Below are 18411 nucleotides of genomic sequence, written 5' to 3'. Positions count from 1 at the left end.
ATGTCTGTGATATAACAGAATTTAAGACCCTGAGGCAGATGGAAGCAAGCAGAATAATAAAAACTCTGGTGCTAGTGAACACAGACTTGAATTTGCTCAAGCAAACTCCTAGGCTGGACCTTGTGGCATACTGCCCTGCAGGGGTCCAAGAGACCTGGTTGATCTTCCAAGCCAACCTCATCAAAGCACTAGAACACTCCATCCAATGCATGTAAAATTGTGTAGGCCTAGCAGGAAGCCATCCTGACTGAGTTAAATGCCAAAAGAAATCATATAGAATTTAAAAGTGGAGAAAAGTTACACAAGAAGAATATATAGAAGATGCCCAGTAATGCAGGGATGGAATTTGAAAGGACAAAACTCAGCTGCAGTTACAAGTAGCAAGAGATGTGAAGGGCAACAAGAAAGGTTTCTATAGATGCATGACAACAAAAAAATATCAAGGGAATTGTTGGGCAACCAAGTAATGAAGAACATGGAAAATGCTGAGTAATCAATGTCTTCTTTGCCTCAGTCTTTACTGGTAAAGCCTGCCAACAGGTCTTTCAGGCTTCTGTGACTGATGAGAAAATTCAGACAGAAGTCCTACTTAACTACACAGGACATTCAAGTAGGCACCATTTTGACAAATAGGACATACACAGTTCAATGGTACCAGGTGAGATGCATCTGAGGGTACTGTTGTGTCCAAATTTAACAGTCAGCCTAAAGCAGGGGTCCTCAAACTTTTTAAACAGGGGGCTGCTGCGCGGATGAAGTGGCAGGCAGTCATCTGCGGCTGCTTGGTTTCCCCCCCCAACCCCGGGGGGGGGGGGGGGGGGGGGGGGCGGGGGCCGGGGGGGTTCTGTAAATACCTGGGGCCAGATTGAGGACCCTGGGGGAACGTATCCGGCCTGCGGGCCACAGTTTGAGGACCCCTGGCCTAAAGCCTAAACCCAACTATGCTTCTGTTGTATTTTAACCCAGCCAGCAACTGAACACCACACAGCTGCTCTTCACTCCCTCCCAGTGGGATGGCGGAGGGAATGAGAAAAGTAAAAGAGAAAACTCATGGGTTGAGGTAAAGACAGTTTCATAGGTAAAGAAAAAGCCATGCATGCAAGAAAAGCAAAATAAGAAATTCCTTCACCAGTTTACATTGGCTGGCATGTGTTCAGTCATCTCCAGGAAAGCAGAGCTCCATCATACGTAATGGTTACTTGGTTACAAAACACCATAATTCTGAATGAATGTCCTTGCCTGCCTTCTTCTTCCCCCAGCTTTCTATTGCTGAGCATGATGTCATATGGCATGGGGTACCTCTTTGGTCAGTTTGGGTCGCTGTCCCAGCTGTGTCCCCTCCCAATTTCTTGTGCACCCCCAGCCTACTTGCTGGTGGGGTGGTGTGAGAAGCAGAAAAAGCCTTGAATCTGTGTAAGTACTCCTCAGCAATAACAAAACCACCCCTCTATTATCAACAATGTTTTCAGCACAAACCCAAAACATATTCCCATACAAGCTACTGTGGGGGGAGAAAAGTAACTATCCTAGCCAAAACCAGCACATGGTATTAGTGTACAGTTACATGCACAGTGTTTGGCAAAGGATTTGACAGAGGGTCCTGTTTTTCCTACCTTCCTTCAAGATATGTAGTTTCGTCTAACAGGAGGTTCCTGCTATACCTTTCTGGCAACATCAGTAATGTCTTCACCTACCTGGCTAAGTCATGCACATTGCTTTTGTTATGCTCTAAAACTGGTTTCTCTTCAGGTTGATTTCAAACTCATCAATATATGGACATTTCTCTTTATAGCTCAAGGATCTCTGTTTTCTGCCTGTGTATTTACTTTCAGCCTCAGCTATCATTCTGTGATTGTTCATTTTACATCCTTCAGAGGAGATCACCTCTCAATGAAGTTTTCTGAGATGTTGTTTTCTGACAACGTCAGAACATTTTAATTGAGTCTGTCACACATTTTTGCTGTGGTCTTCCCAGGTTTATCAGGGTTCATGGCAACTCATACTGTACATGTCATGTAACATGTGCCACAGCAGTGGTAAAAGAATTTATATGAAGTATCTTTCTATCTGCTTATTATTAACAACTATCTAATTACTGGTGTGCATTTTAATTTGATCTCTTGCATATCTAACACTTCTGGCACAGCTGTTTGATGTTATTGCAAACCAGTCATAATTTTGAAGGTGGTGACAACCAGGACAATCTCTAATCTCTGTAAAAAGGCAGAAGTCATGCTGAGCTTCAAAAAACCAAGGAGAGTCCCAAGAACTACAGAACTAGATACCATGTTCAGGTTTAAAGTAATAGGAAACAACCAGAATGGATTTAGTATGGCCAAACTGTGTTTGACCAGCCTGACTTTCTTCTGTAATGAAATTTCTTGCTCTATGTATGAAGTAAGAGCAGTGGATGTAATTTGCTTTGACTTTATCAAGGCCTTACATGGTTCTCTTGTAGCCAAATTGGTGAGATATGGTTTGGGTAGGTAGTCTCTAGATAGGAAGGTGCAAAATTGGCTGGATCACCAGATGTTAAGCATTAGTGTTTCAAAATCTGTCAGCCAGTTTTGAGTTATGTTCTTCAGGTGTCAGTACTAGAGCTGATACTAGTAAACATCTTTATTAACAACCTGGGTGGTGAGGCAGAACTGACTGGCACCTACTTATGTGAATCACACCCCTTTTATCCTTCCTCCTCTACTCTCCTCCTCTTTTTTCCTCCTTATCCTTCCTTTTCCCTACACTCCTTAATAAGCTTTGCATAGTGCCACAGTCCGCCCTCAAATATTCATACTTGTCATGTTCCTGCAGCTTCCCCCTCTTATCAGTTACAAAGCCCAGACTGGCCCTTCTTATGCAGTGCCTGGTGTTTCTTAATGGTCCATCAGTTAGTAGCTGTAGAGTTTTGGTCTTCATTATTCTCTCGTTTATGACTTGTCAGATTTGTGTGTCTGTGTGCTTTGCTTATTTCTTTCCCTGTTACTTTACCTTATAAAAGGTCCTTAACCTAATAACCTTAATGAACCAGATGCTCTCAAGTCCCACACACCAGCCACTGCCCCACTGGGGAACAGCTTTTCAGAAAAGGGCTTGGGGATTGTACAGAACACGAGGTTGAATAAGAGTCAGCAGTACAACTTTGTGACATACTAGCCAACCACATACTGGGCCACATAAATAAGAGTGTAGCCTGCAGGTTGAAAGTAGAGATTATTACCCTTTATGCAGCACTTGTGTGACCCAAGCCCACCATACTGCCTCAGGTTCTGGGCTGGCCAGTACGAGATATTCACATGCTAGAAGGAGCCCAGAAGAGTCACCAAGAAGGTCAAGGGGCTCAGGTACATGACATGCAGGAGTCACTGAGAGAACTGAGTTTGTTCAGCCAGGCGGAAACTAAAGGGGGACGTCTTCAAAGGGATGTGAAAACTAAAGAGGGATGTCTATCAAGACTGCTGTCTTTGAGTACTTAATGGGAGGTCATAGAGAAGACAGACCTATCAGGAGTTCACAGTGAAAGGACAAGAGGTCAAAGTTATATCAGTTGCAGCAAGGGAAAATTTATTACTAGTTATCAGAAGAGAATTCTCCACAGGGAGCATTTAAGCACTGGAACAGATTGTGCGGAGTCAACTGAACAAGGCACTTAACAGTGTGATCTAACTTTGAAGTTAGCCATGCTTTGTGAAGGGAATAAACTAGATGACCTCTAGCTTATCCAACATGCAACCTAAATTATTCTGTTTCTAATTTAAAGGCCAGTATTGGCCTGGAATAAAATGTTTTAGAAAAAGGAGAGGGACATTCTTTTTCATCTGTAAGATCTGAAATGTAAAGTTTGAAACTGGGTGGAAAATATTGCTTTGATTTAATTTACTTTTTGCAAGAGTTTTGCAGAATTTTTATCAGCCCATTACAACATGTTTGCAAGGAATTCTCCAAGGATCAGTTAGACTTGTTCCTTAACTTGACTGAATCGAAGCCTGATTTCAAATGTCTGGACAATAACAAGATATTCCTCATCCACGTATATTTGAACCTGTAAACTAACCCTAGAAACCCTAAGAAGTGCACAAGCTGTCTAACATGTCCTTTACTGAATCCAAAATACGGAAATATTATTTCTGAGTTCTTGTTTTAGCTGCCTAGCCCTGAGGGGTCAAACAGCTGGTATCACAGAGCTCAAGGGAGGTAGAAGGACTTTGCAATAACTATTAGTGACCCTCTGGCATGCAGTGATGGGGTAAAAGCTTCAACACTGTCTGAGTATTACCCACACATTTCAAAATCTGCTTTTGTAAAAATAAGGGTATCATCCATAAATCAGACTTCCAACTTATTTCTTTTTCTTGAACTTTGCCCTACCAAGTGCATTTTGTTTCAAAATGTATTACTCAGATTTTTTCCAAAGCAGCCTGCAGCAGGAGTTCCTGGTCTATGGCCCTTGATGTGCATGCAGCTTCTGGCTGATTCTAATGGGGCTTCTTTTGCTGGGCTGCATAACATGCTTTAAAGTAGAGGAGTATTGGCACAGCAGCTGGTGCAGAATTTCTTCCTGCCTAGGAAGTGGTTCAGCAGAAATCCACCAGAATGAGAATATGGCAGACGATGGCCTTGGTTGGTCTTTCAGGACTTAGATCCATCTTCAGCCCTTGTCCAAAGTGAAAACTGTTTGGATCCCTTGGGGAGTCACTGTTTACTCCTATACACAAAGCACTTTTAGAGCTCCTCTTCTTAGTTCTTTGAGGAGTATGAAATAACCTTCCAGAACTAAGTCATTTGAAGGTTTAAAAGACGTTTTAAAAAGTCAAGAAGTCTGGCCACCCATCACCAGGAAGTTTACTATGGGAAACTATGTCACGAAAGTCATCATGAAACATTATGTAAAATTTCTGTATGAATACACAGACTTGAAAAGTAAGCATCTCTTAATTTCCAGGCATTGGACATTAGCACATATTTGCTCTCTTTTTTCATGTTTTAATCTATCACTGAGTCGCCTCTCTCTGCATCGAAACGTGCATATATATTTAAGTGTAAAGTTTGGAAAAGCTATGCAAGGAAGTGCCCTTTCCTGAGAGGGGAAATTCCTCACATTACAGATATTCTCTTTTAAAACTATGTGGATGGTTTTAGTCTTCAACATACACAGAACAACCAGTTATAATGCTTTAGTTCTCATGGTATCTAGTCCATCTAAGCACACAGCCTTTGTGACCGAGAACAAGAAGAATCAAATGAGGCTTTTAGTGGGGTGTATAATGGGGGGAAAAAAAGTTACAATTATTACATTCCTGTAATATAAGCTGTAAGATATATAGTATAGGTATACAAAGGTGAGCATAGTGGCTAGATCAACTTGAAAATAGTTAATTATTTTTATCCAAAGATATCTAAATTACTCATTTCAATATCACCTTGATTTTTAATCATCTACATAACTTATGAAAAAAAATGTAAAGAAGGAATAAGAAGCTGAGGCAGGATTAAAGTTCAGTTTAGAGTTTCCTGACCTTCTGTACTATACTCACTGTTGCTTTCTCACAGCAGATCTCTTCTAGCTGCCGCAAGGACTTCCAGTGTTACAGTAGGAGCTATCAGTTTCAGCTGCAAAGCCAAACTTCTGTAAGTGCTTTAACACAACTCAGATACCTTCTTCCATTCATGTCTTTCCATTCAATCTTATATTATGTATTTTATTATAAAAACAGTTCCCTTATCTTCAGTAATGTGCACATTTTCACAGTAAATAGATCACATGCTATCCTTTAGCCGCTAATAGTGTAAATTGATCACTTACCTCTTTCTAACCCAGAATATTGAGAATATATAATCAAGAAATCTGATGCAAATGTTAGCTGCATAGTCAGGTATGCTCTTTTCTCTATTGGGCAATTTATTACTTTTTCCATAGTTCTCAGCTAAATGATAAAACTGATATTGTAATTTCAACATTTTACCCATTAGCTTCTGAGAAAAAAAAAAATAAATTGCAGCCTACCTGCTTCTAATTAAGTGGAACTAATTCAGAATGAATAGAGAGTAAAAAATCAACCAGTCAACCAAAACAAAACAAACACATTTTAGGAGACGGGATTTAAGAAGGTGTATTGATGATATTAATATATGTTAGTACACAAAAATCTAATGTCTACTTTTGAATCATAATGTTCTAGCAATGTGTGGTGGGATTTTTTATTTTTTTTTTATGATTAGCAAAATAAAAAACTGTTTCATCTCTTATATTTGTTTTACTGCAGTATAGCATGGTTAATACCTGTTTACTTAGTAATAATTTTCTGCATAAACAGGAACAGTCAGAAGCTTACTGTTATCATGTCTTCAATTATTATTGTATTCTATTTTATTTTATTTTAATATTCCTTTGGTTTAAAAACGTCGCACAGAACTCCAGGCTTGAGGCTGAGGCCAGTGCTTCAGATTTTCACAATGGAAGTATCCCAAAATCAAAGAATATGTATATAATGTACAATTCTTATGGGGATGGTGCTTATAGAATAAGCACTTGTAGACACTAGAAATATACCATCAATTTCTTCTTCAGCTGCAAAGACAAATACAAAGTACTTATCTATAATCTTGCCTTATGTAATGTAAGCCTATAGAAGGATATTTATGAAGCAAGGCACACTCCCTGCATACTCTTCTAGGACAGAAGTCATGAGACAATCAGAACTAGAGATAGCAATTTAGATGCCTGAGATATTTTTGAAAAGCTAACAGACAAAATGAAGATGAAGTGACAGAAAACTTACATAACGTAAATTCACTTAAACAGTTAGGAAGTTTAGAATTCCTTTAGGTTATTCATTAATAGAATACTACCCAGAATGACACTGAATGTCAATTAGATTTATAGGTGATTAATAGAAAATTAATATTTATGTCTTTAATCAGAACAGAGGCAAGAAATTAACCAAATCTTCTGTGGCAGGTGGCAAATGATCACTGAAGTACTAGAAACAATTCTCAGCCCATATAACTGTAATGCTCCCCAGATAATAGTGTCACAATAGGTGTGCTTTATTTTTCCTGTATCTTCACGTATTGATTTAATCCTGGAAGTCTGATGTATCAGTGGTCTGATCTTGTCCGAAATATCTGTATTATTTTTTTTAGTAAATCAGAATATTCCCCCTGAAATAAGTGGTGTGTGTGTGTATGTGTATATATATATACACACACATATATATAAAATCATTATATTCATGTTGAGAGTGCCACATTTGACTTTAACTTCCTGAACATCTGGCCCAATGATTATATATACTGTATTGAAATGTAGAGATTAATTTCCTTCATCTCTTCCTATCAATTTTGTCATAAACTACTAACAAACCAAATACATTGGCTTAGGAGTTATTTTAATGCATATTAGCAATATCTGAAAAACTATCATTTTATCATATTGCAATTATTATAGAGACAATAGGAATACTTCAGCTGTGCTACATAAGTGCTTTACTTAGTCTGAATGAAAAAAAGGTTATGTTGCTTTTTCTATCACCATAAACATCTTTCACCTCCATGTCCTTTTGTGAAAAAAACCTCAACAAGTAAAAATGCTTTGAAGGCAGGTTTCCTAATCAGATTTTTATAAAGAGATATCCTTCATAGCTCAACTTAACAGGGCAGTTGAATGCCAACTGGTAATTGAAGTCCCTCTGAAGAAAAATAAAATATCAATCATTTTTGTCATTAAAAAAGAAGTAAAAAGGTATACAAATGAATGTGATTTTGTTTTGAGTCAAGGATTTTTCTAAACAGAAATACTGATTTATGCAACCCTCAGGTTTCAATGCATGCAACACAACTTTCACAGATTGAATGCCATTGATTTTCTATAACAATGTCAAGCATTCAATGCATCACAGCAGTCATGAGACTGAAATAAATAATCCCTTCAGAAAGAAAGTGATTCTTCTCTTTTTAAACACATAGGTGAACATATTTTTCTCCTGCTCCCTTGCTCTGTTGTAGCTTAAGCTGTAAGGCTTTAGAACTTCCTAATTCTGTGTCTTCATTTTCATTTAGGATAACATTCTTTGTTTTTCTTATGACCTTCTTTATGCTCTTGCCTCTGGGACAAGTTGTTAAACTGTATTCCATTCTGTTTATGAAATGCGAAGAGATGTAGAGAACAAAATAAATGCCAGCAAATTCAGCTTTGAATGTAGCAATATGTGATACTGCCAGAACCTGAGCAGCACAAAAATAGCCTTGAAAGCTGCTGTTTCACAGATAAGATTCATGTTCAAAAGTACAGCAGACTTGTAATACATACTGCATACACAAATTAATATTTCCAATGAGATCTGCAGTGTTTCTGATCACACTGTAAGTCATAATCACTTTTCTGATATTGTTAGTTCTGGTTATTTGAGCTTAATATTTATAGCCAGGACTGTCATTTACACATTTGAGTTTGACAGGTTTTGTACTCCACGCTAAATTTATCACTTGCTTTGTTATTGATTTGTTAGTCATTTACTATTCTTTTTCACACATATGATTTAGAGTTGGTAAATTGCACTAGGACATTCATTTTAGGCACCTTCAGATGTTATTTTGGAATGCTTACCATGAACATAGCACCACGCTACTTCTTACAAGGAATGAGGTACAGTTTTCAACTGTTTCCATGCAAAAGGCTGCTACAGTCCTGAAAATAATTAACCGATACGCAACGTGGTTGATTTGAAATACATAATACATGCTTTTCAGGTGACACTAAATAAAAAAAGAATTCCAAGTGTTTTGTAAGAAATATAATGTAGAGGATTGGATTATCTTCTCACCTTGTTATTCAAGAATAAGACAAGAATTAAGTCTTTATTTTTGCTTTGTGTGATTCCCTGTATGTCAAGGAGTTCCAATGTCTATTCTGCAGTTTCCACAACTACAAGTAGGCTTTTTATTTTAATTAGAAATAGCAGGCCAATACTGATACTCATTTGTAATCATAATGGGTCAATATTTGTACCTAATACTGAAATTGTACAAGCATAGAACTGATTGTTTCCCCTGGTTCTGATTTTTTCTGCCATCTTCACAGCCTCAAACAAGAAAGCCCCATTTGAAAAGGATGACCAGTGAAAAAGTAGTGCAAGAGTGATTGCTAACTTATTAACACTATCTACTTTAGACTCTTGCCTCAGAGATTTTAGTTAGCTCAATGTCCCTGTTTTTTTTTTTTGTTTTGTTTTGTTTTGTTTTGTTTTGTTTTTTGGTTGTTTTTTTTTTTTTACACAGAGGAAAGGATGACAGACATCTTCAATGGTATATTTGAGCAGACACATAGGTTGAGTGTTCAGATTCATCTCCTACAACACTTGTCTCCATTGATTATAAAGTAAGCCCATAGCAACTACATTCCTTGATGTCTGAAGCTTGACACTTTGAACCCTGTCCTTTTACCATATTCCTCTGTATTTTAGGGTGGTTTAGAGTAGGAAAGGAAGATGTTTACCAGGCTGCAATGTCTAATACAACTTAAACCAGCATATGAATGACCATAAGTTTCACTGAATGTACAAATTAGCTCTGTGGTAATGCATAAAAAATGGAACAGGAATGCAATATAGCACTACGTATGGTGAACAGAAATTGATAGAGGTTTAGAAAAAAAAGTAGTACTTTTATCTGAGAGCCTATTCTTTTTTTCAGAAGTGTTATGAAAGCCTGTTTTCATAATTATGTAATACCCAACTGGGCAATTAGTGACTATACTGTAGGACATCATCTGGAACTGTATACTGCCAGAGGACAGAGAAGGGAATGGAATAGTTTTGTGTATTTCTTTATTTTGCTTCTGCATGTCTTTCTTATTGTGCTATAGATAAGGAAAATCAGTTGTCTCTGAAATCTCCTACTTGTGTATGATGTTTCCCTGTCCTTGGGAGAAAAGATGGTCTTCATCAGCACAATGGTTGATACAAATAGAGCACATTGTGTGTAATTTAATAAATATGTAAGTTAAAAATTACTATGTATTCAGTAGTGGAATAAGGTGATGGAAAGTTATGTTTATTGCTTCATTATTACAATGGAACTTATTTCATCAAATTCATAAAAGAAGTGTGGTATCTTTTAGATACTAAATTTAAGTGAGCTCGTAGCCATCTTCTTTAGCCAACAGTAAGAAATAAGCATCTTTAGACAACATAAATCACAGATTCACGGACTAGAGAATCACAGAACAGTTGAGGTTGGAAGGAACCTCTTGCCATAATCTAGTCAAGCCTGTCATTTAAATGCAGTCAGCTAGAGCAAGTTACTTAGAGCCAGGTTGGTCCAGTGGTATTTTCAGTTCAGTGACTGTCTAAAACCCTAGGGCTGGAATGTGACTCACTAAATAAACCCCTACAATAGAAGAAAGCTCAGTGGAAATGGGCAAAGGTGATTTGCCCATGAAGCTCAGAGAATAATGCAAAGCAGCTGATGATATCTCAGCAGAAAGGGGGGTAGAGGGTGGCATTTGTTTTAGATAAACAGCTGTCAACAGCTGAGTAGATCACCTGGTAGTGAAAAGGTCTCCCTGGTTTAGCCAGAGGATCAAGAGGGGACTGAATACATGGCTCAGTCCAACAAAGAGTATAAAAACTAGACAACTAGTAAAAGGATTGAGCTGGCTTCAGCCCACATATTTCTTCCTGGTTACAGGGACACCCAGCATCATGACATTGACCATATAATAGAAACTAGTAATCGGAATCATATCAATATTGTGATTGAAATGTATATTGCAACGTATTTGTAATGTGTTTTCAGTATATTTTGTATTTCTCTGTTAAATTGCAACTCCTATGTAACTTCAACCATCTTCAAATACATAAATTTGATATTAACATTACACTAGCCACGCATGTGTTATCCCAAATCTGGGTTCTTCACCCAGTGTGCAAGAGCTGATCCACACACAGAGCCTAGATATTTGTTTATTGTATGTCTGCACAGAGATAGGTGGTAGGTGGTATATCAGCAAAGTGAGCACACCTCTTAAAATGTGGTAAAACATTTCATACACTTTGAACAATTGTTTACAATTATGTTTAGTAATACTTAGTTCTCATTGGTTCTTATGAGCCTTGCCTCCATTTAAAGTTACAGTATTCTTTCTTTACAGCAGGCATGCTCTCTGGGGAGAGGGTTTTGTTAGTAGGGGATTTTCTTTGTGGGTGGGTGGATCTTTTAGTATGCTAATTAGGATAGTTCACACATAGTTCAAGTAATTTTCTGTTTGGTCTCATTAACCATTTGGTTCTCCTTGAGCTTATCTTGTTTCTTAGCTTGATGTATTTATGGTGTCTATTCCTTCTCCCTAGGCCATGTCTTGTTAAATATTCATAAAGATTAATAACATCTTCTATTTTTCAAATTCTTTCTTGTTTTCCATTATAGGTATTTATATATTTCTTTTTTTTAAAGAGAGTAATTCTTATATCACATGGAATATCTAAAGGAAACTGGTCAGAGAGTATTGGACTCTGACAAGTACTTTGCCAGGTCGAGACCTCTGGCAACCTGTTACAGTGCACAGTCACTTTCATACTAAAGACGTAGTTTCTTATGTTCAGATAGACCTTTGAGTTTTTCAATTTGCGCCCATTGTCCTGTCACTGGGAACCAGAGAGAAGAGTCTGTTTTTACACCCTCCCATGAGACGTTTATAAATGTTTGTGATGAGCTGATGCCAGACAGCAGCTAGGCCCCACCCCGTCTCTCATGCACTCCATTGCAGTAGGGTGGGGGAGAAAATCAGAAGAGCAAAGGCTGAAAACTTATGCATAAAGATAGCAGTTCAGCAGTTGAATATGTGAAGCAAAGTTGCACATGCAAGCAAAGCAAAACAAATAACTCATTCACCACTTCTTGTCAGTTGGCAGATGTCTACCCAATTCCTGGGAAGCAGAGCCTCAGCATGCACAGCGGTTATTTGGGAAGACAAATGGCATAATCATGAATATCCCTCTTTCCTTTTTTCCCTGAGCTTTTATTGCTGAGTACTATGAAATGGAGTATCCCTCTGTTCAATCTGGGTCAAGCTGTCCTGATTTTATTTCCCTCCCAAGCTCTTGCCTAGCTCCAGCCTACTCACTTGCGGGGCAGAGTGTGAAACAAAGAAAGCCTTCACACTGCAAGCACTGGTCAGCAATAATCTAAACATTACTGTGTTATCAACATTGTTTTATCCACAAATCCAAAACACAGTACTTTACAGGCTGCTGCGAAGAAAGGTAACTCCATCTCATCCAGGCTTGATTGCCTTTTGCTAGACTTTGCCTAGTATTTCCATGTCTGTCTTGTACTAGGAGGCCAGAACCAGACCCAAGACTCCAGGTGTGGCCTAACCAGGGTTGAGTAGAGAGGAAGGATCATCTTCTTTAATCTATTGGCCACTTTCTTTCTAGTGCAGCCCAGGATGCTGTTGGCCTTGAAAATGACCAGGCCCATCGCTGGCTCAGCTGAGTCCTTCCATTCAAAGCTGCTTGCCAGCTGGTCTGTGCCCATGAACTCATGAACTAGTGCATGGAGGTCATTTTGGCCCAGATGTGATTTCATGCACCCTTTTCTGAAGTTTCCAGGAAACTTCCATGAGTTTCCTGGCTGTCCAGTTCTCTAGGTTGCTGAGGTTCCTCAGAATGGCAGCACACCCATCTGGTGTATCAGCCACTCCCTGATTTTGTAACATCTGCAAACTTGCTGACAGTGCACTGTGTCCTATCATCTGTGTCATTAACGAAGATGTTGAATAACTGGCCCTGGTCTCTGGGATCAATAAATGAGAAATAAGATAAATTAAACATCCTCTGAAAACATTTTTATTCTACATTGTTTATATGGAACCTAAAGTAACTAGCTTAAAACTAGAGATGCAACTAGTTTCTAGGCGTAACTCCATTTCTGACAGAAAGACAGGAAGACTTTATTTGTAAGCCGTGAATACAGCATGGCTGCATCCTGCTGTAATATTGATCTGGTTTCACTGGAACAGCAGAAGAGATGGCAGAACATCAAATAAAAATATTAGAAGTGACAGGAGATGCAAAATAACCTCTTGTTTTGCTTTATAATGTCAGTTTTACCTAGCAGCTTACCTACTGTAAGACACCTGAGTGCATCAAAAGATTCTATACCCTTTTCTTCCTCTGCTAGGAATTTAGCTTCCCATGTTCAAGGTAAGCTCTGATAGGGTACAGCTGTGTAATCCTGGGTCAGAACTGTGAAAACAGCTAATTCATGAAGAAAGAGCTGAGAAGCATTGTCTGGGGTCTCCATCCCTCATCCTGGGAGCTGCATATAAACTCAGGCCTTTGCCCATGGTCTTGCCCAAGCTATGCTGCAGGTATGTTGTGCCTGGTCTTATGCCTTGCTGAGCTTTGTCTTGCCTTACTGACTTGATGCTTGGATTTACCTTAGATATGCCTTATCTCTATGGCATTGTCTGATTACAACCAGACTGTTGGCTGAATTGGCTGAACCTGCTTTCCAGCACTAGACGTGCTTTTCTCTTTCAGTTGTTGGATCTTTGTCAGTGCCCTTCCTGCTTTTCTGTCACCCTCACATCCTGAATTTCATTGCCTTGTGGAGCAACCCATTCTGCTGCTCCCTGATGCATATAGCATCACCTCTTTCACATTGAGATGTCCTCTTCTCCCTGTAGTTGGATGTGAGGCTGCTTTGGCTCCATGTCCCTGCGTTCAGCCAGTAGTGAGTGTGAGTACATATTCCTGATTCACAAACACACACAGCTGGTCACACAGATCAACACAGCAGTCACATAAACACAAACAGCACACCCACTTCTGTTTCACATTTTCAGCTGATCAGGATTAAAGTCTGCTTGTAGAATATTCACAGGCACAATGCGGTTCTTCCCTGTTGCTTGGCCCCAGAGCCTGGTCTCCTCCATTTACTTGAATCCAGACCTACTGGACACCAGATCTGCGCTCTGTCTCTCTGGATGCAGTCACTCACACACCTTACTTTACTCACTGGCTAGTCCATCTTGAAGTTCACTAGTGACTCATGCACATATGCACATGGAAACTGTTGTGGCTTAATCTGAGGTGGCAACCATGCATCATACAGCTACTCACTTACTCCCCCCACGGTGGGATGGGGAGAGAGTGAGAAAACTCATGGGTTGTGATAAAGACAGTTTAACAGGCAAAGCAAAAGCCATGCAAGCAAAGCAAAGTAAGGATTTCATCTACTGCTTCCCATTGGCAGTTCAGTCATCTCCAGGAAAGCAGGGCTCCATCATGCATAATCTCTGAAAGTCCCCCCTTCCTGCTTCTTCCCCCAGGTTTCTATTGCTGAGAATGATATCATAAGCTATTGAATATCCCTTTGATCAGCTGGGGTCAGCTGTCCCAGCTGTGTCCTCTCCCAGTTTCTTGTGCACCCCCAGCCTACTTGCTGGTGCGGTGGTACGAGGAGCAGCAAAGGCCTTGGCTCTGTGTAGGTACTGCTCAACAATAACGAAAACATCTCTGCATTATCAATAGTTTTCAGCACAAATCCAAAACATAGCCCAATACTAGCTCCTATGAGGAAAACTAACTCTATCTCAGCCAAAACACACGAGCAGAGAGCACACATATGAGAAAAAAGTAAGAGAGTATCATAACATGATAGTACAGACTGCAATGATCAAGCAGAAGACTTCTTCAGACAAGTGCGCTGAGCCACAAGTTGCTTACACACAAGCATTAACCATTAGCCCCTTTCCCCTGTTTCCCCCTGACTTGTTCCTTCCAAACACCTTCATCCCTGCCTTTGATCCTTTTCCTACTCATCCCATAACAAATATCACACATTTCCACAACCTTCTTAAAACACCCCACACTAAGATTTATACAAAACACAGTGTCTTTGTTTTGTGCCAAAATTATCTCCTCCCTGCATCCTAAAAGAAGTCCTATTGTCCTTTAGACAATAACCACATCTAGTTTGTATGGTTTTCTGGGGAATTTATTTAGCCAATTCATTTTTGTAGGCTTCATACCAGGGAAAACGATCTAATAATTGTCTTTTATTACTCTAAGGAGTAGCTGAGCAAGTGTACTCTTCTGCTATGTTGCCTGGCTTCCTTAATTTGTTTTTGCTTTTCTGATCCTTTCCATGTTTTTGTTCAATGTGATCAACATCTAGTGAGATAATCTAACCATAAAGCACACCAGCTTCTTTCCACCCCCCCACCATACTTCATGAGCATTCAGTGGACAAACCATAGAATTTGAAGGTTTTTTAAAAAGTTATGCAACCTTTATGCCAAATTCTTGAGAAATTAAGTTGACATGTCATATAGGAGAAGAGTTCGAAGTCAGTTAAAGTTAATAGACCTGGTAGAAAAATACCCTTGAGGCATATTTCTGTGTGGAAAAAAAACCCAAGAAAACCAACCAAAAAACACCACAAAGGATGTGACTGCAGACTCTTTGTTGTTAATGACAAAGCAATTAACCCAAATGATATTAATATGTTGTAAGTAACCATTTCAAGCAGGTGATTGGCCAAAACCCATTATACACACCTGAATGCAACCATGCATGATTGTTTCCATACAAGTAGATGGGGTTTTACATAGGAAGTAGGTGATTGGGAAAAAAAAAGTCAGACAAATGTAAAAAGTCAAGATACAGAAAAAAAAAATATCTTATTAAAATCCAGATATAAGATATTGTAGTACCTTGTCTGCCTTACACAATTGTGTAAGATTCCTATCAGTGTAATATTTAATGGGTATTACTCTTCTACCACCAGTTTCCCCTAATTTGATTTTTATTCCAAATGATTTTTTTATCAGTATCTACATGTATTTTCAAGAATGTAGTGTATTTTTGTAATTAATTTTCCTGAAATACTTGTTCAGACAGGTTGTCAGTTTTTAGAAAATGCCAGTATTCCAATACAATTACTATATAACAATCATATTCCTTCAAAATCCCTTTTTCTTTCTCTCAGAAAAAAAAAAGAAAACAAGTTCTGCAAAATATTACAACTGGAATAACCTAGGGATGCTGGTAAATATTGGTAGCTTAAATATTTGCTCTAAATTTCATAGTTCCTAACTATCCGTTCTATATTGTCATATGGTTTACACTGATGTTAAAAAATCCCACCCAGACATAGGTTCTTTGATATGCTGCATCAGTTGTAAAGTTTCATTTAAGCTTTTTTAATTCTAACAACAATAACTTTATAAGGTAGCTTCTATACTTTTTTTAACAATATTATTCGTGTATGTTAAACAGGTTAGGAGGAAAGGTCCACATGGAAACGAAGTTTGAAACCATAGGCACCACGTGTTTTGTTTTTTTTTTTTAATTGCTACTTTCTGTAATAAAAGAATATTCTAAATGAAAAAGAGAAATTAATAAATTCTCCTTATTAGTACAACTCAAAGTTTAGACAACCTCACTTGTGATATCATTTTCTGAACTTTGTCACCATCATAGAAGACTTGAAATTTAAAGTGGAAATATTTCCTTTTCCTTTTTCAGTGCAAGATAGATATTGTCAATGTTAGTGACATTAAGGAAAAAATTTAAGGTTGGTGCTATGTTCAGCGCAATGGGAGGCAGAGAGAGAGTGAAAGTAAACCTGCTGGATACTATGCCTACATGCTTTCAGCCTGGCATATAAATTGTATTCTGCAAACTGAGATTATGCATAAACTATTTTTTTTCTTGTTTTCTTTTGTTGAAGTCTATAATTTTGTTTCTGTAGGTATCTTCGACTTATTGAAGATAAGTATAATGACTTTTTGCTAGCTAAAACTTCTACTATTACTTGGCTCATCAAAGGCGTCAGAAGCAGTATGGAAAGGAAGATTTGAAAAAGAATAAAGAAAAGCAAAGACAGTTCATATTAAAAACATAGCTACTAATAATGGCCAGATAATGCTTATGAAAAGCAATTTTTTTTATCTTTGCAGGATATTAACAATGACTGTAAGTCTCAAAGAATACACTACAGCTGTGAAATAATTGAAACTAGTGATCTTAATGTAATATTTTGACACATCTTCCAGAACTTAATAGTAACAAAAAACAAAGTTGTATACCTACTCACTCAGAAACTATGGATGCACGTAGTCTTTCTGATTATTTTCCTATGGGGTTATAATGATTCTTATTAAAGCAGCTGATTTAGATGGGAGAAAAATCCTAAGATCTTCATAACCCTTTAGGAAGACTTAGTTTGAAAGACATGAAATACCGATCTTTATAAAACATCCTATGCAGTAAATGTCATAAAAACTTTTTTGTGCACCCTTCATTATAAAATAGATACATTTTTAACATATATTTCATTTTTATATTTAGATACATACATAACAATCAAGATGCAAAGTCTGGACTTTCACATATTAAATTGGAAAAAGCTCTTGAAACTTACTGATGAGGTCTAATGTCAATGAATTTTTGATCTGATGGAAATGAAACAACAGAAGGTAGGTGCTGGAAAAAATGAGCAGTAATCGTCTGAAAAATGAGCAATTAAAAGGTGGTAAAGCCAGGAGAAGTGGAAGAAAGACACAACCAGCAGAGGTCTTGGAAGCAACTGATCATTCTGCATCTTGCTTGACATTGCTGATCCTACCAGAATCTGCAAGCACTCTGCAGTCTCCAGGTTCCAAAGCTGCTTTAGCTACATACTAATTCCATATCAGAGCAAAGTAACTCTATATGAAGCACATGCCAGCTCTCTTTTCCCTGGTTTCCATCCAAAGAAAACCCACCTGCATGTCCCAGTAACAGGTGCTCTAGTCTATACTAGGTGCCAATCTGCAAAGCAGGACACTGTAACAGATTATACAAGTGTGTCTAGACAGAGCCTGAAGTAGCTTTTGCCTTTAGCACAAGTCGCAGTTACTCCTTTTCAGTTTTTATTCAGAATTTGGAAAGTATGGGACCAGCAGTCATGAACAGCTATTTGTACTGCATGTAATTCTTTGAGAGCCACCAAAATTGGGTTGTAATCATATCCCAATATAGATAATATATATACAGACATTTTTTCACCATGAAAATTAACATTTAAATAAACAAAGCTTATTTCCTATGACCGCCAGAATTACTGAAATCTCATTTTCAAGAGATTTTTGCCATTTCTTCCCAATGCATTTTGCTTTATAAATCACCGGCATAATCCCTGTGTTTACCTATGTGCCTAGTTTGAATGTCTGTATGTATGCTGGTGTATGTTCAGTGCATATATGCTGATTGTCCAGTTCTGCCTGCCAGCTTTACAAAGGTGACATTACAATTTAGATTTTTCTCCTCTACCTGGTCACTGATTTTTATGAAATTAATTTTTGACACCTCAATATTTCTCTCATGTTTGGTAAAAACTCAGGTGAAAAGTTACAGAGGTAGATGT

The sequence above is a fragment of the Falco naumanni genome, chromosome 2 (genome assembly GCF_017639655.2).
Source record: "Falco naumanni isolate bFalNau1 chromosome 2, bFalNau1.pat, whole genome shotgun sequence".
NCBI lineage: Eukaryota > Metazoa > Chordata > Aves > Falconiformes > Falconidae > Falco > Falco naumanni.
The sequence above is the reverse complement of the archived record's forward strand: the minus strand, read 5'-3'. Positions refer to the sequence as shown.